General features: G+C 46.2%; 1 long non-coding RNA gene across 4 annotated transcripts in view; it reads left to right on the top strand.

The window, feature by feature from the left end:
• LOC149120951 (uncharacterized) overlaps positions 1 to 27277 on the top strand; it is a 121776-nt gene that overhangs the window by 53960 nt on the left and 40539 nt on the right. For 2 of the 4 annotated variants that reach the window (XR_016225137.1, XR_016225136.1), the window contains exon 1: positions 13122 to 13706. The exons of 1 other annotated variant lie outside the window; for it this stretch is intronic. This is a non-coding gene — a long non-coding RNA (uncharacterized LOC149120951). Of the gene's footprint in view, positions 1 to 13121; positions 13707 to 27277 lie in introns of those variants that run through there. One more of the 4 variants, XR_016225138.1, reaches the window with a different exon arrangement.

Raw genomic sequence — 27277 nt, 5'->3', positions numbered from 1 at the left:
GACAGGGCTCTGAGAGGCAGGCAGATGAATTAAAGTTGACTCACTCAGGGAAAAAGGATAATTCATTCTAAAATTTTATTTCAGTGTTTCTTATTATCCCAAGAAGAGCAGCTCTCTGTGATTCATTCATTCACGCATCCACTCAACAAATGCTTATTGAGGTATAGGCCAAGCACATTCTGATGGAGAGGAAACAGTGAACCAGCAGAAAACGACCCTGATTTCTTGGAGCCTTTATTCAGGAAAGTGGGGGAGAGGTCAGACAGACAAACAAACAAATACACAGGTCTGAACTGCATCCCAAAGGCATAAGTTGTGAAAAGAATGAAAATGTAGGGTGAGTTGCAAATGGAGGGTGGAGGTTGAGGCATGCTAGTGCTCAACTGGAAATGAGGAGATGGAGCAACTGAGAGGCCAAGATATTGGCTGTTGAAGTCAACTCCACTGGGCATTGAAGTCACGAAGAATGGTTCAAGTTGAGGACAGGGAGGAAGGTGAACCAGGGTTGGAGTAATCAGGGAGTGGCGGGGGGGGGGGAGCTGGGGTCACTGCAGTGCTGAAATGGAGTCTGTAATCTCTTAAGAAGGTTTGTCTGAAAGTCGGAATTGCATGGACTTCACTGCACTAGAGATCTTGGAGGAAAGAGAAGAATGGAAATGAAAGAGGCAAAGAGAGAGACAAGGAGTCCTTCAGCCTAGTGTGAGAAGGAAAAGCAAAGCTCCACTTCCCAGGGTTTATAAGGGAATTGGGGTTGCCTCGGGGTGGTGAGCACCAGCATGTGCCACTCAGATCCTCCTCCAAGGAAGGACCTGTTGCTCTGCCCCTGGCAGTCGGGATGCTGTGAGTGCACCACCTCCACCCATGGGTGGAGAAGAAGAGCTACTTCTCCCAAAGACACAGAAGGCAGGCACAAGACCTATCCATGCTCCCATGCTGTTGCCTCTCCAATTCCCCCGTGAATCTCCTGTATGCCACATTCCATCTCAGCACCTGCTTGCAAGGAACCCAGCCTGGGTCACTTAGGGATAGCCTCTCAGGTTCAGTGAAGGTACATGTTAAGGATAATTCATGAAGCCTGTTAAAAAGTGTAAGGAAGGGTTATTTCAAGCTGGGCTGTTACAATAGGACTTTGTGGTAGGGATGAGAGATCAGGCTGAACTCTGAACACAAGAAGGAAGGGTAGGAATTTATAGTCAAGGGAGCAGAGGTGTGGTGGATTTACCAAGAGGCAATTTCAAGAGTCATGACAGGGGTGGGTGGGATTCTGATTTAACCAACCCAACAGGGCTCCTGTAGAACACAGACCAGAGTGATCAGACTTCACCTGGGGGATGGTGGAGGAGGAGGGACCTGACCAGGAATGTGCTCAGATATCAAGGGTAGAGAATTCCAGATAAACCAACTTGGCAAGGCACTTGATAAAACTGGACCTGGGGACTTGGCCAAAGTTTGATCAAGAGGAGAATCTTTTTTTTTTTTTTAATTTATGTATTTATTTTGCAGAGAGAGAGAGAGAGAGAGAGAGAGAGATCATCTATTCACTGGTCTCTCCCCAGATGACCACAATGGCCAGTGTTGGACCAGGCTGAAGCCAGAAGCCAGGAGCTTCTTCCAGGTCTCCCACATGGGTACAAGGGCCCAAGTACTTAGGTCATCTTCCAGTTCTTTCCCAAGCAGGAAGCTGGATCAGAAGTCCAGCAGTTGGAACTTGAACTGGTGTCTCTAGGGATTTTGGCATTGCAATTGGTGGCTTAACCTGCTATGCCACAATGTTGGCCACAAGAAGAGAATCTTTGTCACAAGGAGAGAAACTTGGTCATTCTGAAGATGTTCAAGGACGAAGTTGAAAATCTAGGAGTGTTTGCTGCAGACAAAAAAACTATGAGAGGAGTCTTAACAAAGTTCACAGAAAGTGTGTATTATGAGAAAACTATGAAATAGTGTTAAATAATAGTTTTAAATGAACAAATAAATACATAAATAAATATGATTTCAATATTTATTTGCACCAAAATAAACTTAAGCTTTCATCTCATTTCCCTGTGAAAGTTTGGAGGTTCCCTTGCACCTCCGTAGAGCGCAGTCACCCGGGGGCCTGGAGCACAGCGGAAATGGGATCCAATTAGAGGATCCAGGTCACCCTTACGGGCTTGAGCTTTGGGGGCAACAGAACATCTGTCATGGTACAATGCAGGTTGTTTGAAGAATCCTCAGGAGCCGTCTTCCCAGTTGGTCTTCATCTTCTCGTCTAATTCTCATGACAGCCTGTTGATGTCGATTGTGTTCTTGCCACTGCACTGGTGAAGAAGCCGAGGATTAGTGGGGAGGAATGAGTTGCTCGTGGTCATGTACTTGTTGCCTTTGGCATTCAAACCCGCTTTTAATGCCACAGCCAAGGTATCATTCTGTGTCCTCTTATCACAGTGGAACTCTCTTGGGTATACGTGTATTTGTCCATTTCAGAATTTACATGTTTAAAAACTCTTGTGCTTCTGAGACCGTTTGCCTTGATTTGTGGCTGTTGTCATAGTTATCAACATTAGTCATTCATGGGGGTTGTCATGTGCCCCTTCCAGAGTCCCCCAGTCTGGCTTTGAAAACTTTCTTCCCCTGCTTAGAACTTTTCTGTAATCAAGCTTTGATCGGGAATGGAGAGTAAGTTTCTAGCTCTTTTGTGACCATTTGTTTAAAGTCCTGATATGAAATTGCTCTGAGCTAGAGTCTAGAAAGAGGTGGTATTAGTTTGATCTCAGCTGCGTGCAGCCTGTTTTCCATCTAAATGTCAAAATCATAACCTCTGACATTGAGATTTATCTTTTCTTTTTTTTTTTTGACAGGCAGAATTAGTGAGACAGAGAGAAAGGTCTTCCTTCCTTCGCCAGGAGCCAGGAGCCAGGTGCTCCCATACGGGTGCAGGGCCCAAGCACTTGGGCCATCCTCTGCTGCTTTCCTGGGCCACAGTAGAGAGCTGGACTGGAACAGGAGCAACTGGGACAGTATCTGGTGCCCCTACCAGAACTAGAACCCGGGGTGCCAGCGCCGCAGGCGGAGGATTAGCCAAGTGAGCTGCGGCGCAGGCCTCTGACATTGAGATTTAAAAAAAAAAATGCTCTGATCCTTTGACCTGTCAAAGCATACTCCTTTCAGGTGTTTTTTTTTTTTTTTTGGACAGGCAGAGTGGACAGTGAGAGAGAGAGACAGAGAGAAAGGTCTTTCTTTGCCATTGATTCACCCTCCAATGGCCGCTGCGGCCGGCGCTCTGCGCTGATCCGATGGCAGGACCCAGGTACTTATCTTGGTCTCGCATGGGGTGCAGGGCCCAAGTACTTGGACCATCCTCCACTGCACTCCCTGGCCACAGCAGAGAGCTGGCCTGGAAGAGGGGCAACCGGGACAGAATCTGGCGCCCCGACCAGGACTAGAACTCCGTGTGCTGGCGCTGCAAGGCGGAGGATTAGCCTAGTGAGCCGCGGCGCCGGCTTCCTTTCAGGTTTAATATGGAGTCTTTTGGTGCTTGCTTATGAATTACTATCAAATGTTTATAAGTTGGAGTCATCATATGGGATCCTCTACCCTAAAGGATGTCATTTGCCCAGCTGCTTTTACCTGCACCCAGAACAACTTACTTTTTAACTTGAGTATAATCAATTTTTCCTGAGACAGGAAAGCAGACTTAAATGCTTAAATTAACCCACATTCTTATCATCAATATCTATTTTTAGTGAGATTTAGTTGTTAGGGGAAAATGTACTGTGACTCGATCTGACCTGAAAAATGAGAAAAATGGCTTAGCTTGCTTTAATGCCATTTCTGAAAAAGATTCTTGACACGTGTCTGATGCCACAGGACTGCCAGTAGAACCAGTGGTCTTGGCAGTGACGGGCAGCACAGAGAAGCTTAATGGGCTCAGATCTTCTCTAGCCTTTGAGGAGATGGTAGGGAGGGCAGATTGAGAAGAGGGGTAAGTAGCCAGGCCCTCCTCTCCAGGAACTCTGTATTGGGGGTGTGGACTGGGGGCACGGGAACCATCCTGGAGGATGGATCGAGCCCTGGCAGAAGGGAGTTCACGCACACCAGGAGCAGATGAAAGCTGTGTCTGATTCTGCATCGTGCCTGTGTCGCTGGCCAGGTGGCATTATTCATTTAGTGCCGTTCCATACTTCACAGAAAAAGCACAGCAGGCTTCGAATGCTTGAGTTTTTAAACATTCAGAAGGCTGTGATGCTATAAATAAGCTTCCTGTGTCAGAGATTAAATCAACCAAGATGCCTGCCATGCCAACTTTATTTCTGAAACAACGTGTTTTCAACAGAAATCAAAATACATGTTAATCCTTCCCTTCTGACAGGCTAATGCAAGCCTTGAAAAACGCCGTGGAGAGCTACGGAGAGGATGTTAGGGAGCAGAAACCACGTCTGTGTGGCTTATCTGTCCCAGGAGCTGCCACCATCCCTTGATTGGAAGTCTTTGGCCTGGACTTGGGGCATGGTTCTTCCGAATCCGGATTGGGTTGGGAGGCTTCCATCTGAGAAGACTTGGCTATTGTGATTTGGATAGACCCACACAGGGGCTGTGACTTTGAGATGATGAATAACAAGTTAGCAAATAGATGTCCAATCCAACATGCATTCTCCCTTCTTGTGGGAACGGCACCCCGATATTCTGTGAAGAACCATCCTTTACTCAGTTCTAGTTCATGTGGCTCCATGTGGGGGGACTCTATGCCCTAACTCCAGGGCAGGCCTTGAGAGAACCAATCAAACCTGAACATCCTCTTCCTTGGCCATGGTACATGGTTCAGAGGTGAGCCCTTGGCCAGGTGGGCTAATGGGAGTAAAACTTGGACGTTGGCTGGCACTGTGAGGAAAGAGAAGCTGTCATTTTTGCTGGGGTTACTAACTCGGAGCTGCCAAGCTTCATCGTTGCCACCTGATCACCTGAGAGGAAGCCAACCCAGAATAAAGCAGAAATGAGAAATGGAGACAGATTCTTGATGATAGTGCTTGAGCACCTGGATAGAGGCCTGAAATTACATGCTCTCCTGTTGGTGTTTATAGGAATGACTTCTCTTCTTTTTCTTTGAGAGTTGACTTTCTGTCACCTGAAATTAAAATTGTCCTAATTCAGTGGTTTCACTGATTAACTCAGCCAAGCTGGTCAGTTCAGTGACAAAAATGTCTTTGTGAGTTTATCTGCCTGTTGTTAGACTATATTTATTCTAACTTCATGAGATTGACTGGTTGGGCAGCCCAGGGCAGACTCAACCCATGGAAGAAGGTAGCCTTAGGATCCCTAGCAGGGAGGCAAAAAGGCCCGGAGCAGCTGGCTCTGCAGAGTTGATGGAAAGCTTCCAAGGATCTGTGGTACTGGGTGGGAGATTGCAAAGAACTCCTGTCCTCATTAAGATGGCGCCTCCAGCCTGGGGTCCTGAGTTTGGGGAACATCTCTGAGGATGTGGTAAGTTTGTACTCCTTCTCCATAGAAAGAAATGTACTTTTTTTTTTTTTTCTCTTGACAGAGTTAGACAGTGAGAGAGAGAGAGACAGAGAGAAAGGTCTTCCTTTCCATTGGTTCACCCCCCAAATGGTCGCTACGGCCAGCGCTGCGCCGATCTGAAGCCAGGAGTCAGGTGCTTCCTCCTGGTCTCCCATGCGGGTGCAGGACCCAAGCACTTGGGCCATCCTCCACTGCCCTCCCGGGCCACAGCAGAGAACTGGACTGGAAGAGGAGCAACCGGGACTAGAACCCGGCACCCATATGGGATGCCGGCACCGCAGGCAAAGGATTAACCAAGTGAGCCACAGCGCCGACCCCAGAAATGTACTCTTTCCCATCAAGTTTTCAATGTAATTCTGGGTGGCTTGCAGAAAACCAGTCATGGACTTGTGACACCGGCATCCCATATCGGATTGCTGGTTCACATCCCGGTTCTTCCACTTTGGCTGCAGCTCCTTGCTAATACACCAGGGAAAGCAGTGGATGATGGCTCCAAGTATGCAGGAGACCCAGATGGAGTTCCTGGCTTCAGGCTTTGGCCTGGCCTAGCCCCAACTGTTGGCATTTGGGGAGTGAACCAGCAGATGCAAGATCTCTCTCTGTGTCTCTCTCTCTCTGTCACTCTGTCTTTCAAATTAATTGATTAAGCAACAACAACAACAAAAAACCAGCCATGGGCCCCTGGGAATTCTAGGTTACATAGTAAGAACCGGGACAAATGACATATCTTTAATATGTTTACAAAATCTTTTATGAATGATACATATTTGCTGGTTAAGATTTTTGAGGACTTACCATGTCACAGACACTGCATTAACATGTGCTGTTTGTATTTTGATAATGGCCCTGTAGAGTAGATGTTATTATTATGCCAATTTACAAACAAACATAGTGAAATATGGAAAAGTTATATGTTTTGCTCAAGGTCATACAGCTTATAAGTGAGCCATATATAAACCTAATGGTGGGAGACAAGAAAGGCCACATTTGACATCACTGATGTTATAAATTACTCCACTAATGGGGCACAATGGCTTCCAGTCTATAATGGTTTGAATCTGTGCATCCAACTTAAATCTGTCATGATGCAGCTTAAGCCATTGCTTCATACAGCTATACAGAATTACAGTGGCTCCACTTTGAAGTACACATGAGACTGCACTAAATTACTTAGTATCTGAAACTCAGACTCTTTATATGGGGAGGATGGTTACTAAGTTTTAACTTGTTTTCTGTTTTCCTTATTTTTGAAAACTTTTGGAGAATTATAAAAGGAAGTGTGCTTATAAAAACTCAACATAGAAATAGACAAGCAGGATTAGACAGTGTTAAAATTCTACCCCCCTAATGGCTCCTAATATGGCTTTCTCACTCTAGTAATCAGTTTTAAATTGGGTGAATATTTTTTCAATTCTTTTCCATGGATTTACAGTGTTTCCACAATACATGGACAGAGTTTTTATTTTCCTCCAATTTTATTGAAGTATAATGGACAAATAAAATTGTGTGTATTGGCAGTATCGTATCAGCTTGATGCTTCTTTTTTTTTTGGACAGGCAGAGTGGACAGTGAGAGAGAGAGAGACGGAAAGAAAGGTCTTCCTTCTGTTGGTTCACCCCTCAAACGGCCGCTACGGCCAGCGCGCTGCGCCGATCCGAAGCCAGGAGCCAGATACTTCTCCTGGTCTCCCCTGCGGGTGCAGGGCCAGCACTTGGGCCATCCTCCACTGCCTTCCCAGGCCACAGCAGAGAGCTGGACTGGAAGAGGAGCAACTGGGACAGAATCCGGCGCTCTAACCAGGACTAGAACCTGGGGTGCCGGCGCCGCAGGCGGAGGATTAGGCTAGTGAGCTGCGGCCCGGCTTCAGCTTGATGCTTCTAACCTGTATATTTCCCTAATCAAGATAATTAACATATCCAACACCACATATAATTACCATATTCATTCCTTCCTCTCTTTTCCTTCCTTCTCTCCTTCCCTTCCTTCTCTCCTTTCTTCTTACTCCCTTTTTCTCTCCTTTCTTTTTTTAAATTTTTTTTGCAGTGAGCGTACTTAAGGTCTGCTCTCTTACTAAATTTCAAATATACAACACAGCATTGGTAAGTATAGTCACATTGCTTGTACTCTTCATTCGTAAACAAAAGTAGAATCATGTATCTTGGCTCCTTTCCCTGTCAGTGGTGCATATAGATCTACTGCGGTGCTTTTGATGGCTACATTTAATCCTGATATGGAGCTATATATTTTACTTTGTCATTCTCAGGCTGATGGACATCTCTATTGCTTCCATTTTAAAACAAATATTGTTTTAAATCCTGCTGCAGTGAATACCCTTGTGTGCGTGTGTGTGTGTGTGTGCATCTATCTGTATATACTCTATGTATATGTGTGCTCACATGACTGAATATTTTGGTAAAGCAGATCCCTGAAAGTGGAACTAGAGGGTCAAATATGCTTCTGTATTTTAGATTGAATGCGTGAGAGACCATTTCTGGTATTACTAAAGGATTCCAATGCAATATCCTAGAGCCTGCTAGATTTGGCTCTTTCTCCTGGGCTGAGATGGTTTGGGCACGAGGACACGGTGCCTTCTCCGTTGCTCTGGTTAACACACTCCCACTGGAGCCTCCTTTATATTCAAGAGCTCATCTGAGTCCCGTCTTCCCTTGAGGGATGCAGCGCTTATGTTTATTGTGGCAGACTTGGAGCCAACTTTCCAAGCTGTGCACATCTCCCGTCTGAACACAGGCTGCCCACCTGCAGGCATCAGCTGGGGCTTGGGAGCTGCTGCCCAACCAGGCAGGGACTGGTTACACTCCCAGTGATGCCCACAGCCAAAGGCTGAAACCAGTGTGTGTTAACAGCGTGCGGGGGACTTTTGAGATTGACTGAGGTGGTGGTGTCAGAGGTTTACAGCCTAGGCAGAGCTGCATTGAGTGGTTTGTCCCCTTCACAACTAGTTTTTTTTTTTTTTTTTTTGGAATGGTATGCTTTTTTTTTTTTTTTTTTTGACAGGCAGAGTGGACAGTGAGAGAGACAGACAGAGAGAAAGGTCTTCCTTTGCCGTTGGTTCACCCTCCAATGGCCGCCGCGGCCGGCGCGCTGCGGCCGGCGCACCGCGCTGATCCGATGGCAGGAGCCAGGAGCCAGGTGCTTTTCCTGGTCTCCCATGGGGTGCAGGGCCCAAGCACCTGGGCCATCCTCCACTGCACTCCCGGGCCACAGCAGAGAGCTGGCCTGGAAGAGGGGCAACCGGGACAGAATCCGGCGCCCCGACTGGGACTAGAACCTGGTGTGCCGGCACCGCTAGGTGGAGGATTAGCCTAGTGAGCCGCGGCGCCGGCCACACAACTAGTTTTTGAACCTCAACTATGAGTCAAGCACTGTGACTAAAGTTATAGACAAAACAGATCACCGACAACACATGAGGCACCCTACTCACAGTGGCTATAGCAGCATGGTAGTTAGGTACACTCTTTTCTTATGCCATTTCATGTCTTGGGAGAATACTGTTTCAAATGGAAAAATGCCATTAGAAAAGGTGTTCGAGAAACCAGAGTGAATCAACCTAAGGTACTTTGGGTTAAGGAAGACAACTCCCCTAAAATAAAAAGCAGATGGCAATAGCATACATTTGACGTAGCTGTTAAGATGCTGTTTAGGACCCTCGCGTCCCACATTAGAGTGTTTGGGTTCGAGTCTAGATTCTGTTCCCGATTCCAGCTTCCTGCTAATGTGCACCCTATCAGACACTGAGTGTGGCTCAAGTGGTTGAGTTCCTGCCACCCACATGCTCGATCTGGACTGAGGTCTCAGCTCTTGGCTTTGGCCTGGCTTAACTCCTGCTGTGTGGGTGCTTGGGGGAGTGAACCAGTGGATGGAAGATCTCTGTCTCTATGTTTTTCAAATAAACTGAGTAAATAAAATTAAAAAACCAAATAGCATTCCACGTTGCCATTGTACGTTGACAGGATAGGATAGAAATTTCAATCAAATGATTTTAATCAACTCCATCTCCCCCTTCCTCCCTCCTATAAAGTTGTTCCCTCTACCCTTTGCTGAGGGAAACATGTGTTTTGTTTTTTCCTAGTATAGACAATTGGGCCAGGGTTGAACCCCTGACTCAAGCTCAGCCAATTAGATTCTGTCCTGGGGAGTGGCTTTGTAGCATCAGAACACAGATCAGGTTTGGGTTGGGACGGCTCAATTGGGAAGGCTGAAAAGCTGGAACCACACCATCTCATGGGCGGATGGAGAAGAAAAGGTCACACTGCAGAGAAAAAGAGCATAAGACTGGTAGAAGGACCAAGCAGAGGGGAGAACTATGCAGCTCCAGAAAGAAGCAGTGAGCTAGCTGGAGGGAGTAGCTCCCCTCATGTCAGAATTCTCTTCGTTGATTAAGAGCAATTCTTGTTTTTGAGTTTCCCTAGCCTTCCCTCATCCAATCGAACAGATTCCCATTTTTTTCCTCCTCTAACCTGATGCTTCCTCTTTACAATCCTCCTGGACTAGCATAGTATTTGCTCCCTCCTTTGTGCTATTGAGAAACAGAAGAGAAGCACTGTTCTGTTTCTAAAGACTAAACACTATACATCCTTGAGACACATGTTCCGTTTGACTGTATCTGTGTTTCTCTGATGGTCTGATTGTCTTGGAAACATGCTGAACTCTGCCCTTGGGGACTCCCTAAAGGAGGCTCAGCTTGGAGGATTCATGAATTCATTTGCTCATCAATTAGGGAGTTCCAGAAGCAGGCCTTGGATGGGGAGCTCTGTACAGCTCCTCTGCTAGCTGGAGTTAGGAGATGCGGCTCATCCCCTTGAGATCTTCTCCGGAAATGTGGCCTTACCTTGGAGGCCAATGAAAGCTCTGCTGTTTCCCCAACAGTATCTGACAACTTGGACGTGCCTGTTGAAACCAGACTTAGGATTTTAACAGAAGCTCAAAGTCCATGAGAAAGCAAGGAAATTCCCTAACACTTTCTGGTCTCTGGGTGGTGATGAGGAGTAGGGGACAATAAAATTGCCTAGAAAAATACTTCCTCTCAATGACTAGGAAGACCTAGAGAGATGTAAACAAATTCATATTTTTTCTTTAATCACAAGACACATGTACACACATACACATATTTAAAAAATTTTATTGTTGCATGAAACACACACACACACACACATATATATATATCCATCATGGAAAAACTGCATGAACCTGTATCCAAAAGAGTGGCCGTTGTGATGGGGTGAGTTAACACTTTAGGATCCCCATGAGAATCTCCACCGAAAAGCACCTCTCCTTTCCCCAGAAGCTTTGAAAGAAATGGAACTTGGTAATCTTGATAGAGGAATTTGTCATGAAAGACAAGTTAAAGGACAGGGAGGCACCCTCTCTTGTCTCCCTGGCCCCTGATGCCTTCTTTCCCATGACCCTGTCCATTGCCATCCAAGCCAGTTGACAATAACAGGCTCTACCCACTCCCCATGAGGATCCAACATGGATGCCTATGCTCCCCGAAATTCCCATGCCTCGGGGGCTCCCTAGTGGGTTTTCTCACTCAAAGTGAATTTTGCATACGGTGCTGAGCAGCAGGAGCTCAGGCTGGCATCAGGAGCAAATCCGCTTCTTCTCTTTGTCTTTCCTCCCCCTTCCCTCCCCACCCCCACCCCCTTCCTTTCGATGGGCGCCCTTCAGCTGTGTATAAATTAAGCGCATTCTCGTGCTTTTTTGCAGGTCACATCTGGGATATTCTGGACATCTCTGGTATAAACTCTGAATTTATGAAACCAGTAATTTGCTGCTCCCAGCTTATAATGCCTGACATTGTCACTGTTTGCTTAGAGTTTTGGCATCTGATGTTCTTAATGTTAAGGTCAATTTTATTGATACTGAACTCCATGCCCTCATTTCTCTCCCCATTGCATTTTTGAGGCACACACAGAGAGGGTAGCTCATCTTAATATCTTGTGTTCACAATTCTATTTAGCATGAAATCAGTAACTGACATATTAATTATAATAATCTGTTAAATATACTTTACCTACATGTTAATTATGGGAGACCATTCTCATTTATTTCTCTGGGTAGCCTATTAATTCAACCCAGATGGTACAGCTTTGTGAGACGGTAACAGAGCATTTGCAGAATAAATCATGTTGCCAAGATACAGCAGCAAAAACGTTATCACATCTGAATAAGCTTTAGTATGATATAACTATGAGAGAAAACTTACCTATTACTCACAGAACGGAACTTAGTTAAAAACAAGATCCATATACCAAATGTTTCCAACACATTTTTTGAAACATACAATGATTTTCTCCAAAAGAGTGGATTCTTTATTTAAACCCAGTGCCCCATAAATAATTGCAAGAGGGAAAAATGGGATCCTGACTCAGGGAGACCATCATAACTTGGGGCGGGGGAGGGGGAGAAGGCAGCTGTGCTTTTCGTGGACATTCTGATGTCAAGACTGGCGTCATCGGGGAAATGGCAAAACACCCCTTCCTGCTTTCTCCATTTTCTTACCTTCTTTCAACTTCTTCCTCAATGCCAGGAGGCAGAACTCTGGGCTCCATTTCTTGGGAATTCTCTATTTTATACAATCATGTGTTGCTTACATCATGGAAAATTTGTCATTGGGAAATTTCATCATTACGTGCACATTATAAAACATACTTGGCAAGTATGATTGATATTGGCTATGCTATCACTAGATGATATAATCTTTTATTGAAATATTTATTGATTTGAAAGGCAGAGCATCAGAGAGAGAGAGGGAGAGGGAGAGATGTTCTTCATATCCTGGCAACAGCCAGGGCTGGGCCAAACAAAAGTCAGGTGCCAAGAACTCTATCCAGCTCTCCCACGTGGATGGCAGAGGCCTAAGCACTAGGGCCACCGTCTGCTGCCCTCCCATGCATATTTTTTTTTTTATTTTTGACAGGCAGAGTGGACAGTGAGAGAGAGACAGAGAGAAAGGGCTGCTGCGGCCGGCGCGCCGAGGCCTGCGCACCACACTGATCTGAAGCCGGGAGCCAGGTGCTTCTTCTGGTCTCCCATGCGGGTGCAGGGCCCAAGCACTTGGGCCATCCTCCACTGCCCTCCCAGGCCACAGCAGAGAGCTGGACTGGAAGAGGAGCAACCGGGACAGAATCCGGCGCCCCGACCAGGACTAGAACTCCGTGTGCTGGCGCTGCAAGGTGGAGGATTAGCCAAGTGAGCCGCGGCGCAGGCCCCTTCCCATGCATATTAGCAAGAAACTGGATTGGGAGTGGAAGAGCTGCGAGTCAAATCGCACTCTGGTATAGGATGCTGGCATTGCAAGCTGCCTAACCTCTAAATGATATAATCTTATGGGGTCACCATTGCATATGTGACCACATGTGGCATATTTGGGAGAGAGTCTCCTCTTCAAATTGCTATTATTTCAGTGATAAAGCTTGGGTGGCATCAATTGGGTGCTAATATCATCTTACTAGTGAGACTTAGTTTCTCTGGCCAGAGATTTTTCAGGTCGGTAATACGATTCAACAACTTAGCCAACATTCGCTTGTTAGTTGTTTCTAAAGGACTCACATGAGCTCTGCGTTCACTGAGCTTATGATCTAGGGGGTTATGATTACACAGGTGGTTATAATACAGTGTGATTCGGGTCATGCTACAGGAACTATAGTTGTCAGAGCATATAGGAAAGGCTCCCAACCAACACCCCAGAGAGGCTCAGAGAAAGCTTGCCAGGCAGTAGTCACGTGGAAGGTTAAAGAGTGATCCAGGGCCAGTGCTGTGGCTCACTAGGCTAATCTTCCGCCTGTGGCGCCAGCACACCGGGTTCTAGTCCCTGTCGGGGCACCGGATTCTGTCCCAGTTGCCCCTCTTCCAGGCCAGCTCTCTGCTGTGGCCAGGAGTGCAGTGGAGGATGGCCCAAGTGCTTGGGCCCTGCACCCGCATGGGAGACCAGGAGAGGCACCTGGCTCCTGGCTTCCGATCAGCATGGTGCACCGGCCGCAGCGCACCTGCCGCAGCGGCCATTGGAGGGTGAACCAACGGCAAAGGAAGACCTTTCTCTCTGTCCCTCTCTCTCTCACACTGTCCACTCTGCCTGTCCAAAAAAAAAAAAAAAGTGGTCCAGGGGGAGGAGACAGCATCTTCAAACAGCATGGCGCGTATTCACGGAACGGAAGGCAGTTGGTGTGAGTGGAGCAGCAGTTTTGTGGGTAAGGAGGGTTGGTGGAGAGTTTGGAGAGATGTGGCTGAGTAAGTGTGCAGGACCCAGATGATGAGGGAGTGAATTTAGCTTTCATCCTGAGGAGAGGGAGGGCTCTTGAGGGGTTTAAGCGTTGAGGTGACGTTGCCAAATTTCCATTTTGGGGGTTTCATTCTGGCTACCTGAAAGGCAGTAGGCTACAGCTGTTGTCAAAGCGAGAGGCCATGGCGTTCTCAGCCCTGCCTGCATCTCTTCTCTTTCTCAAAGCCTTTCCTGACATCTCGAGCCTTCATCAGGCTCTCTGCTTTGGGCTTTAAGAGCAACGTTCTACAAATTGTTTTATGTTTGAAAACAAGCAAGGGTCGGGGCCCTGACTTGTATCTCCACTCCCATTAATGCCAATGCAGAGGGCTGTCTCCGCCGTAATGTAGGAGTTTGACTCCTAACTTCTCTTTCTCCCTGTTTCTTCTCCACTGACTCGTGGCTGGTAGTGGCTCCTACATTTGGCCAGCTCATCATTCAGGATGTCCATGGCTACTTTCGTTATGTATTTATTGTGAGATTACATTTTGTGGTTACTCTTTGAATACTCAATCTAAAAACAGCTGTCTCTCTTGTAACTCCCTGATCTTCTCCTTTCCAGCATTGACCACAATGTGCAATTAGAGGTTAATTGGATTGGCTTTCCTATTTGTGCTTATTTTTTTTTTTTCTGCCTCTCTTACTAGACTTTTAAGTCCCACCAGGGTGGAGACCATGTCTGTTTTTTCCTCATTATATTCTGAGCATGTGCCACAATGCCTGCCCAGTACATGGTAGTTGTGCAACAGAAAGAAATTTCTTGATTGAAAGATTGAATTATTTTTGTCAAGTTGAAAGCCTTGTGCCTCTTGTGGGGGGAGCACGTGGCTCTCTGAACACATTTCAAGTGTGTGCTTTTAAGCTCATGGTGAAGATAACAACTGGGGGTGCAGATTTGGAAACTGTAATACAAATATGTGGCAGTGTTGAGAAAGTGGCCTTCTGTTGCAATGATTAGAATTTATGTAAATGACTTGGGCACAGGATGAACTTGCCACACTCCTGCTGGAGAGAGAGATTTCCCTGAAGAGTTGGGATTGTGGGACTGCACAGACATTTTGAGCCTCCAAATTATGACTCCTAACAACCAAATTTCAGGAGAATGTGATATTTTAGGCCTGGTTTTGAGTTCTTGATTCTTTCTTCATTTGTTTTCTAAGAAACAGCTGATCTTCTTTCCTTCCATTCTTTCCTTCTTGTCATTAACCTACCCGCTTTTGTTCACCCATTCATTCATCTAAAGTTTCTTGAGCAGATGAAACTCTCTAGGCTCTGGATCTTGCTGGAAAGTGGCTGTTTAAAAAGTGGGTGGGTAAGCCTTGAAATACTAGGAGTACCGTACAGCTCTGCTTGGAAGGGCCGGGGAGAGGCCGCAGCCCGCAGCAGAGAGACTTCCAGCTGAAAGACTGTGTTTATCTGGGTTTGACCCCCTGGCTTCTCTTTTGAAAAAGATATTGGGAAATGATCAGGGGGCTGCCCTCTCTCCTGAATCCTCTGGAGTCACAGCTGAGCCCCACTCGCTGGATTGAGCATCAACCCGTCTCCACATCCACGACACGGTTAAGAGGAACTTCTAGCTGGGGAATATAAAATTGTAAATGGCACAGATAACGTCAGTCTGAGTTACTGTTTTCAGAATGACACAGATGTTAGGATAAGGGAGCATAAATGGAAATTAAAGAGAAACAAATTCAGAACAGATGTCAGGAAGCATTTTTTTCATGCGGAGAATCACAAATGTGTGGAATGGCCTACCAGGCTCGATTGTTAAGGCAAAGACACAGGGGACATTCGGGAACTGATCAGATGGCATCGTGGGGGAATTAAGCAGTAAAAGAGGAAATGAGCATGCATACGGCGGCTGGCTTTCAGCTAATCCTCAGCAATGTCCACGTTCTTATGTGCCTGGTGCTGACATACTTACCTTGGGTAAACACACACCATTTCTTTGCTTTTAGTTTTCACAGATTGCTCCAATCTCAAAATAGTTATTTTCACATCATAAAGATGACATTGGCAGAGCGGGGGAGGGAGGGTGAGGGGAAGAGAGAGAGAGAGACAGAGGAAAATCTCTTTTCCTACAGATTTTTTTTGGGGAGGGAAGATAATGTTCATGAATTGTACACAGAAAATAGCATTTAAAATGTCTACCTCTATCTAACACCATAGAGCAAGGTATAATGAAAAAACCATCTCGTGCTGCCTCATGGAGTGGCAGTTCTATTTTTCACAGAATACATGGGCACTTCAAAAATTTCATGGAAAATTGGAATTAAAACAGAAGTTTATATTGGTGCAAAAATGTTTTGATATCCATGCATAATACATATTTCCATAGACTTTTTAAAGACCTGGCGAATGCATGGATTTCAAATTTCTTTTGCAGCAACATAAAATTATCTTTTAATCCATTTTCCCACAAACATTTTGAAGTACCCTGTGCAACCACCAAAGTGATCTTGAGCCATCTTTTAAAGCTTTCTCTGATTCTGTCTCCACCCTAGCCAATGGCTCATGGTATCCAAGCTCTTTATAAAATACGGAATGTGGGAGAGAAGGAAATGAAGCTGGTTGTCAACTTTTGAAGGCTGCTCACTGACCAGATTTGAACCAGGATGGGGTAACAGGAAGCCTGGAGCTCTGTAACCACTTGTGTTTCTTTTCATTGCCTTCAGAGCAGCCCTGGTGAGACTGTAACCAGGTGCCCCTTTCAAGGGTTATCACTAGGGGGATATAGCTTATGATAATAGGGAAGGGAAAGAGGAAAGCTATGACTCTGTGCCCCAAGGGAAGGTAGTTGAGGATAAAAAGTAGAGTAAAACCTCATTAATCTGGACCCTGCTAATTTAGAATGCATGAATAATTCAGATCCCCTGGCTGGGTTGAAGTTTACCTTTGTACTAGATATGGAAAAAAGGGTTTGCTAAGCAAATTAATAGTGTAAACAAGATTGAGGGAAGGGAATATATAACCTATTTAAGAGAACAAATTGTTTTCACATACTTAGTAGAACCATCTGCATAGAAACAATGAATGGGTCAATTATAAGTAATCCTGGTCTATTTATTAATCTTGATCTGCTGCGTATCCGTACTTAGCAGAGTTTTGTTAACATTAGAGGAATGAAATTGAGCAAGGGATAGTTCTCGAGAGTTCATGTTTGAGGGATTTGGTTGATTCGCCTTGCCTGTCCTTCTATAACTGACCTCTGTTTTATGAGAATTTAAGTAGTCCTTGAACCCTTTCTGCTGTTACAGTTGATGTGACAGAAAGACTAACTTGTCCATCACTGTCCTGAGTACTTTTGGTGCCAGTATCCTAAGGAAAGCTTGCTTGGACCCCTTTCATGGCCACTTGTTAGAAAGTCTAAACTCAAAAGACTGCTGTTAATTACCGGTGGGGCTTGGGGCCGGCGCTGTGGTGTAGCGGGTAAAGCCACCGCTTGCACTGCCGGCATCCCATATGGTTGCTGGTTCGAGTCCCAGCTGTTCCACTTCTGATCCAGCTCTCTGCTATGTCCTGGGAAAGCAGTAGAAGATGGCCCAAGTGCTTGGGTCCCTGCACCCATGTGAGAGACCAAGAAGAAGCTCCTGGCTTCAGATCGGAGTAGCCAACTGGGGAGTGAACCAGCGGAGAGAAGACCTCTCTCTTTGCCTTTCCTCTGTGTAATTCTGTATTTCAAATAAATAAATAAATAAATAAATAAATCTTTAAAAAAATTTGTATTTGGGCTTAGGCAAACCACTTATTCTCCCCAGGCATCAGTCTCCACAGCTATACAATGGAATAAGATCAATGATATCTAAAGACTCTTCCAACTCAGTCATTCCATTATAACCATTTATCTTTGAGACAACATCTTGTCAGTAAAAAAAAATAGTCGTTCTTGTGTTGTTTCAATAATCAAATGGCACAGAAAATAAAACAAAGGACTATAAGCTATAAAAACAGGAAGTCCATTAGAAATCATTGTAGACTAAGAATTAACTACTTCACCTTCTGGGGAGATGCACACTTTCTCTTCCTCTTCCTCATCCGTGGGTTTGTTTTTCTAAGAATACTTTAAAAATTAATTTATTAATAGCCGGCGCCGTGGCTCAATAGGCTAATCCTCCACCTTGCGGCGCCGGCACACCGGGTTCTAGTCCCGGTTGGGGCGCCGGATTCTGTCCCGGTTGCCCCTCTTCCAGGCCAGCTCTCTGCTATGGCCAGGGAGTGCAGTGGAGGATGGCCCAGGTGCTTGGGCCCTGCACCCCATGGGAGACCAGGAAAAGCACCTGGCTCCTGGCTCCTGCCAGGATCAGCGCGGTGCGCCGGCTGCAGCGGCGGCCATTGGAGGGTGAACCAGCGGCAAAGGAAGACCTTTCTCTCTCTGTCTCTCTCTCTCACTGTCCACTCTGCCTGTCAAAAAAAAAAAAAAAAAAAAAAAAAATTAATTTATTAATGTGTCAGAAAGGCAGAGAGACACAAAGAGAGGCAGATATAAAGATGGAGATCTCTTATCCTCTGGTGATCCTCAGATGCTCACAAGAACAGAGGCTGGGCCAGTCCTAAGCAGAGTTGGGAATTCAGTCCAGGTCTCCCACACGAGTGTCAGGGAATCAACCACTTGAGCTATCACTTGCTGTCTTCCAGGGTGTTCGGTAGCAGGAAGCTGCAATTAGGGACACAGCTGGGACCAAATGTAGGCACCCTGATGTGGGATCTCAGCCACTGTACCACTTCTGATCCAGCTCTCTGCTATGGCCTGGGAAAGCAGTAGAAGATTTTTAAAGATCTATTTTATTTATTTGAAGGACAGAGTTACAGGGAGAAGTAGAGAGAGAGAGAGAGAGAGAGAGAGAGAGAGGTCTTCCATCCATTGGTTCACTCCTGGCTGCAATGGATCTGCTGAGCTGTTCTGAAGCCAGAAGCCAGGAGCCAGAAGCTTCTTCCAGGTGTCCCAGACGGGTGCAGGGGCCCAAGGACTTGGGGCATCTTCCAGCTGCTTTCTCAGGCACATCAGCAGAGAGCTGGATCAGAAGTGCAACAACCAGGACTCGAACTGGTACCCATATGGGATGTCGGTGTTGCAGGTGGGGGCTTTAACCCACTGAGCCACAGTGCCGCCCCCCCCCCATAGACTTCTCAATGCCATTTTCCAATAGGTAGTATTGACGTTCTCCCTGACCCTGCCCTTGCTCCCCCCACCTCCCAATCTTTAGCTTGCTCTGCTTGTTTCTTTTCGACCTGGAGAGCAGAGAGACAGAACAATGTGTGAAATTTACCACGTGGAAACAAGGATCCTCTGGAAATGCCAGGAGGGCCTTTCTCTCAACAGATACCTTCTAGCTACTCTGCTGGCTACCCTCACACACTCTAACTATGCCTATTTTATTTTATTTATTTATTTTTGACAGGCAGAGTTAGACAGTGAGAGAGAGACAGAGAGAGAGAGACAGAGAGAGACAGAGAGAGAGACAGAGAGAGAGAAAGAAAGGTCTTCCTTTTTCCATTGGTTCACCTCCCAAGTGGCTGCTACAGCTGGTGTGTTGCTGCCGGCATGCTGTGCCGATCCGAAGCCAGGAGCCAGGTGCTTCCTCCTGGTCTCCCATGCGGGTGCAGGGCCCAAGGACTTGGGCTATCCTCCACTGCACTCCCGGGCCACAGCAGAGAGCTGGCCTGAAAGAGGGGCAACCGGGACAGAATTTGGCGTCCCAACTGGGACTAGAACCCATTGTGCCGGTGCCGCAGATGGAGGATTAGCCTAGTGAGCCGCGGCGCTGGCTAACTATGCCTATTTTAACATGGAGCCCCCAACTTTGGCTTTGGACTTTAGTTCCTATCAGTCCCTGATCCTGCCAATCACTACTCGTAAAGTAAATTAATCAATGAAATATTGATTTCATGTACCATTCTTGCTTAAGTGATGCTAAATAATGCTTGATCAATGTACATTTAGAATCTTTGCTGTTTAAACAAATCGTCAGCTAGTCCCTTACAGAGAGGGACTGGTTGGGTTACCTTATCTGTGGTTGGCTGAAGACACATCTGGAACATGCTTTTGACACATAGCGTTGGTTCCCTCTCCTGCTATTGAGAAACTCAGTAGTAGAACAGCATCAGCGATGTGCTAAAATCATGCGTAAATTTTATTAGTGTGCAGACCTCCTTCAACTGTAGATTTGCTTCCTGGGATTTTAATTACCTGCGGTCAACAGTGGTCAGAAACTATGAAATAGAAAATTCCATACAGAAACGAGCCATAAGTTCCGTGATTTTTGTTACAGCATATTATTGTAATTAATCTGTTGTATTATTATGTGCTACAATCCAGTCTCTTACCCTGTATGCATGTACATATAGGGAAAATTATAATCTAACACAGGGCTCGGGACAATCTCTAGATTCAGGAATCCACGGGGTGCCTTGGGACGCAGTCCTCACAGATGAGAGGGGAGCTACTGCATATGCACAGATGAGGGCTTCTCTGTAGAAAAGAAGAGAAGGCTGGAGAGAAATTGTGGCGGGGCCAGGAGTCATTCTGTTGGGGTGAAGCTTCTGGTCCTGCTCTACCCTTCAGGGAGCAGGGCCCCTGCACCCAGGGGGCTGTTCAGGTGACTTTCATTTAAATTAGCTCACCAGGCATGGAAAAGCAGTTTCTGCAGAATCACAAACAGGTTCCTGGAAGTCTTGGTGAGGTCGTTTGGCATCCTTGAAAACAAATGTAAATTGATGCTGGGCCAGTGCAACTCTGGTTATCTATTTGTTGTGTTACTAACATTTGTCAGTGAGTCTCACTTCATTTCTCTTCTTCACTGACTGCGCGCCATGAATTCTGGCCTTGAAAAGTGCTTTAAGTTTTACAAAAAATACCTCGTTCTCGTTCACTTCCAAGAGTGTCCACCCTTGGGGAGGGCCCAGGCATAAAGAGAGAGAGAGATCTCAGGTTGCAAAACATAGAGGTAGCCTGCAGGTGTATTTTGTTCGGTGTGTATGGTATGTTACCCAAAATAAGTAAATATGTAAAATCAAGATGATATATATTTGAAATATATATGATATATATTTGAAATCTTTACTCATTTTTATTTATTTGAAAGGCAAGACAACAGAGAGGGATAGAGATCAATGATAGATGACAGATAAATAATAGATGGATACACAAGATAGATATTTTCCAACTGCTGGTTTATTCCACAGATGCCCACAATATCCAGGGTTGGCCAGGTCAAAGTCAGGAACCAGAAACTCTAGTCAGGTCTCCCACTTTGGTGGTAGGGCCCAGGTACTGCCTCCTGGGGTATACATTAGCAGGAAGCTGGATTTGAAGTGGAGGTGAAACTCACTGCAACATTGCTTGTTTGGGACATTTCAGTTGAAAGTCAGAGTTTATTATCTTCTTGAAAAACATCAGATGACTTGGAAGCAGGGGTCCCAACATTCCCTTACGGCAATACCCAGCTGGACCTGAGGAGTGTCTACTTCTTTTTTTTTTTAAGATTTATTTTATTTATTCAAAAGGCAGAGTTATAAAGAGGCAGAGAGAGAGAGAGAGGAAGGGAGGGAGGGATAGGTCTTCCATCAAATGGTTCACTCCCCAGATGACTGCAATGGCCAGAGCTGCACCAATCTGAAGCCAGGAGCCAGGAGCTTTTTCTGGGTCTCCCATGTGGGTGCAGGGGCCCAAAGACCTGGGCCATCTTCTACCTCTTTCCCAGGCCATAGCAGAGAACTGGACCAGAAGTGGAGCAGCCAGGACTCGAACCAGTGCCCATGTGGGACGCCGGCACTGCAGGCGATGGCTTTACCCACTACACCACAGCGCCGGCCCCATGACTGCTTCTTTAAACAGCACCGAGAGCATACTCTCCAGTCCACCTCAGTCCCCACCGCTCCCTATTGTGTTACTCCAGGATGATTCACTTTCCTGTCTTGCTCCAGTAGACCTTTTTATGTACAACCCTTAGAACAGTTATACACACAAACAGCAAGTTTAAAGGAGTGTGTGAATCCATGATCAAATGAATAAATAATAAATAGACTGTGCATGGGGTAAGAAGATGACTGGAGTTACGTTTACCCGGAAATCCCTTTTCTGTCACGATGCATTTGGAAGATGCATTTGCAAAATGGTGATCATTAGGAGCAGACATTTTCAAACGTTTTGTAAAAGGTGAGAGGAGGACGATTGCTCTTGTGTTGCTCTTGGTGACTTGCATTCCTGTGTAATTTCCTAACAGAGGGCCGGCGCCGCGGCTCACTAGGCTAATCCTCCGCCTTGCGGCGCCGGCACACGGGGTTCTAGTCCCGGTCGGGGCGCCGGATTCTGTCCCGGTTGCCCCTCTTCCAGGCCAGCTCTCTGCTGTGGCCAGGGAGTGCAGTGGAGAATGGCCCAAGTCCTTGGGCCCTGCACCCCATGGGAGACCAGGAGAGGCACCTGGCTCCTGGCTTCCGATCAGCACGATGTGCCTGCTGCGGCGGCCATTGGAGGGTGAACCAACGGCAAAAAGGAAGACCTTTCTCTGTCTCTCTCTCTCTCACTGTCCACTATGCCTGTCAAAAAAAAAATAATAATAATTTCCTAAGAGAGGAGAGGATGGCGCCATAGCCCTGGCCAGTTCAGTAGTGATCCCCATGAGAAATGCATCCCCGTGTCCCTCCTATAAGATGGAAGGAGAGGCTGAGGCCTGTGGAGTGATCAGTATCTCTGTGGCCTGGAAGACTAGTGGAGACGTGGCCACTGGACAGACACCTGCACTTCTCTGACAGTTGCTGTGACATCAAGATCAAGCCACATGTTAGAAGTCAAGTAGAAGGTGGTCAGCAGAGGGCCATGTGCCCAGAAGGACAAGTGAGAGGAAGATTCAGAGTATTGTTCCATTTGGCAGTTAAGATGGCCATCAAGGTGAGATCTGTTTTAGTTTAGTTCCCTCCATTCTCTTTTCATCTGGAAAGAGCAGGGCTTCTTTGCTCACTCAGTGCTGGCCATTCAGGTGGGCTGACTCCACCCCTGTGCTACTGGGGGTGGACACGTGGTTCAGACTCCAGAAATGAGGATTTTCCTGCTTGCTTCCCTGATTGCTCAGTGGCCCCAGCTGGGACGTGGCAAGTCAGCTTTGGGGGATTCTGATGGTGTTCTCAGGAGGACAATGTTTTGTCTGCTGGGGTTGTTCAGGTGATGAGGGGTCCATCTGCCTGTAGTGCAGGGGTCATCCTGGTGGCTGCTTCAGGAAGGCTCTGCCCAAGACTAAAGCCAATGGGTGGAAAGAGAGATGGAGACCTCCTCGTGTGCGTGGACCACACAGCTGCTGCCACTGTTGCCCTCCTTTGGTGCCACTCCTTTGGGGCAATGGGACTTAGGGGAAAGCTTGGTCTCTGAGAAATCAATTCAATGCTCACTCTTTGTTCCAGCTGTTGCGTTTTGTAGGTCAACACGTGTGCCTCAGTTTCCCTTCTGCTGCACTAACTCCTGGGCTTCTCTGAGATAAAGGCTTCTGCCACTGCCTAAGAGCTTCAGATCTCTGGTTCTGCAAGGTCCTTGCACTCACCAGATGTGTGCCTGCTCTTTCTCTCACGGCTGTGGTGGAAGGATGAATGGGGCCACCCTTATGGGCACACACAGGTGTTCATTCAGAGATTGCTATTGCCTGGTCTGGAAGTCCTTTCAGGTAGTTTAGAAGTCTGTGGGTCTTTTTGTCCTGGGAAAAATGGAAGGAGGCCGTCTCTGGAGCCAGGTTCTTCTGAGAATCTGAATATGAGAACAATGATAGCTACTCCACAGGGCTGTTACAAGGCTTAAAGCATTAAATGAGTTAGTCATGGAGGGATACGTTCCAAGTCTCTCTGGATGCCTGAAAACATGGATAGTAGTGAAACCTGTTTTTTCTACTAAATTGAGAGTTTTCACTTAAAGGAAGCACTTTATGACTTCTCTTTATCATATTCCAATGGCCAGAGTCACTGTTTTATGCTTTGGGGTCATCATGAGTAAAATAGGGTGACTTGAACACAAGTACTGTGATAGCGTGACAGCAGATTTGAGAGCTGGATAGCTGCTAAGTGCTCAGTGGATGGATAGCGTATACAACACTGACCCAACAAGGGGGTGATTCCCAGCCCTCATTGGATGGGGCAGGGTATATGAGATCTCACCATGCTACTCAGCACCGTGCACAATTTGAAGTTTGCCAACTTTATTTTTGGAATTTTTCCATTTAGTATTTTTGGATTGCAGTTGGCTGTGGGTAACTAAAACCATGAAAGCCAAACTGTGGAGGAAGGGGACGAGGGATAGACTTTTAAAAGTTCATGGAAAATGGAATTAAGAGGTAGGTTGGGGCCAGCATTGTGGCATAGTGGGTAAAGCCACTGCCTGCTGTGCCGGCATCCCATATGGGCGCTGGGTCGAGTCTCGGCTGCTCCTCTTCCAATCCAGCTCTCTGCTATGGCCTGGGAAAGCAGTAGAAGATGGCCCAAGTCCTTGGGTCCCTGCACCCATGTGGGAGACCAGGAAGAAGCTCCTGGCTCCTGGGTTTGGATCGGCGCAACTCCGGCCGTTGTGGCCATTTGGGGAGTGAACCAGTGAATGGAAGACCTCTCTCTCTCTCTCTCTCTCTCTCTCTCTCTGCCTCTCCTTCTCTCTATGTGTAACTGTGACTTTCTAGTAAAATAAATAAATCTTAAAAAAAAGTATATAAAAAAGAGGTAAGTTAATTTTAGTGCAAATTTAAAAAAAAATCTATGCATCTTTTTTCATAATATACTATTTTCCACAAACTTTTGGAAATACCTTCATACTGTATAAAGCCCTGAGCATTCAACTGGAACTCCATAAAGGGTACCTTGTGGAAGCATTTGGCCTAATGGTTAACAGACTGCTTGGGATGCCCACGTCTCATATTACAGTACCACTCCTGATCCCAGCTTCCTGCTAATGTGCGCCCTGGGAGGCGGCAGGTGCTGGGTAATATAGATTCCTGCCACTCACATGGGAGGCCTGTACTAAATTCCTAGCTTCTAGATTTAACCCCTGTTGCAGGCATTTGTGGAGTAGGCCGGTGGATGGAAACTCTCTCTCTTGCTCTCTCTCTCCATGTCCCTTGGCTTCTCAAATAAATGCATACATAAGTAGTGACAAGAGTATCTTGTCATTCATCTTGAATGTGTTATTGAGAGACAGTCTTGCATTGTAGTCAATGACACAGCTTCTGGAGTCAGATCATTTGTGGTCTCATCCATCTTCACTTTTTTTTTTTTTTCAGGCAGAGTTAGACAGTGAGAGAGAGAGATGGAGAGAAAGGTCTTCCTTTATCATTGGTTCACTCCCCAGTGGCCGCTGTAGCTAGTGCACTGTGCTGATCCGAAGCCAGGAGCCAGGTGCTTCTTCTGGTCTCCCATGCGGGTACAGGACCCAAGCACTTGGGCCATCCTCCACTGCACTCCCGGGCCACAGCAGAGAGCTGGACTGGAAGAGGGGCAACCAGGACAGAACCTGGTGCCCCGACCAGGACTAGAACCTGGAGTGCCGGTGCTGTAGGCAGAGGATTAGCTTATTGAGCCGTGGTGCTGGCCCCATCTTTACTTCTTATATACCAATCTTATGACTCCTCTCATCTACACAATGGGAAAAATAATAATAATAAAGTTTCTACCTCATGATGTTATTATATGCATTGAATGATTTAGTACATGTCAAATGGTTAGTGTCAAGTACACAGAAAGCGGATGATTATTTCCAGTTTATTATAAGTGTATGTCTTGTATTTATTGGCATACTTGAAAACACGCACCTCATGGGGCTGGCATGTGTAGAGCAGGTTACCTTGCTGCTTGGCAAGCCCACATCCTGTACTGGGGTGCCTGGTTTGAGCTCTGGGAACTCCACTTCGCATCTGGCTTCCTGCTAATGTGTACAGGGAGAGGCAACAGGACTCAAGTACTTGGGTCCCTGCTAGCCCTGTGAGAGACCCCGATGAGGTTTCTGGCTCCTGGCCTTGGCCTGGCTCAGCCCTGGCTGTTGAGAGCATAGGAGGAGTAAACCAGTGGATGGAAGGTCTCTTTCCACCTGGATGTCTCTCTGCCTTTCCAAATAAAGGGAAAATAAATACATAAATATTAAAAAAGAAAACATGAAGTAGATCATTTCTTAATATTTTACAGCAAAACTATTTCCAGTAATAATTATGTAATAGCCAATAATAATCAGCTTTTTAATTGGTCCTTGGCTTTAAAGCAACAATAAATAAACAAAAATAAAATTTACTTTTAAAGGCATTTTTCCAATTCAGTAAAATGTTTCACCTATGAACAAAACTTTTGCTTTTTCCAAACAAAGTCATTACAGCTAGCCATTTACACCAATTCACCATTTTAAACACAAATAAAAACTCCTTCTGGTCACAAAGAATGACAGAATTGAAGGGACTCAAATTTCTCATCTTTGCATTCACTATCACTGTTTATTTTAAATCTACCATATAAATGGAGGAATATGTCACACCACAGGGGTTAGAGACACAAATGACGCTGGAAGCAAGCGTAAGAGATTCTGAACCTCTGCAAAATTACCCTCCGGAGACAGTCCCGGGAGCTGAGTCCTCGTGGGACAGGGTCCCACGTACACCTGGGAGTTCTCTGAATTACCTGACATGTGGAATGCAATATTTATTAAAACACAGTAATAAAAATGTGCTCATTCGGAAGCTTGCATATATACTGTTCAAAGTCCACAAATAATGAAGCAATTGTTTCGAACCCAGACTAACAACAGACTTCTTTGGAGAGGAGCATTTATCACTGAGATTGTTTCAAACTACTGGTGCATGGTCAAATGGGAAAGAAAGCCAACTTTTAGTCAGTTTGTTGCTGTCTCCAATGTGCCTGCTTTAGGTCTGCACCTGTTAGTGGGGCACGCCCCTGTCCTGCCCTTGGGCCAGCTCTGCCTTCTATCACGGGTGTGATCAGAGGACATTTTTCAGCGGACACTTGTTACTGGCTGTCTTAGTCTGCCTTGTGTGGTGCCGGGTAACATATAAAGAAAAGTGGTTTGTTTGCCTCATGATCCTGATGGTTGCAAAGGTCAAGCAGTATGGTGAGGGCCCTCTGGCTATGACGCCACGCCATGTGGCAGGAAGCGTCACAGTGCAGGTGGGAACAGGTGGGTGGTGAATGCAGAAGCATGCATGTGACGGAGGAGGCAAGAGGCTGGGTCAGGCTCCCTCTTTCATGAGAATCTGCTCTTATGGGAACTAACCTCCTCCACAAGACCAGCATTAATTCTTTCATAAGGGCCATCACAGCTCGCTCACCTCCCACTCGGCCCCCATCTCTTTAAGGTCTTGCTACCTTTCCATACCATAACAGAGGGGGACAGAGCTTCCTGCACAAGAACTTGTGAAAGACAGCCAGATCTGAATCATAGCTCCAGCCAAAGTCTCTCACTGATCACCATTTTCATTGTGGCTTTTATTTATTTGTTTGCTTTTTTCAATTGGACACAGAGATCATCCATTTGGCTGT

This window comes from Oryctolagus cuniculus, chromosome 18, assembly GCF_051225735.1.
Source record: "Oryctolagus cuniculus isolate XC-2025 breed Fujian yellow rabbit chromosome 18, ASM5122573v1, whole genome shotgun sequence".
Lineage (NCBI taxonomy): Eukaryota > Metazoa > Chordata > Mammalia > Lagomorpha > Leporidae > Oryctolagus > Oryctolagus cuniculus.
This window is presented reverse-complemented; position numbering and strand designations above follow the sequence as displayed.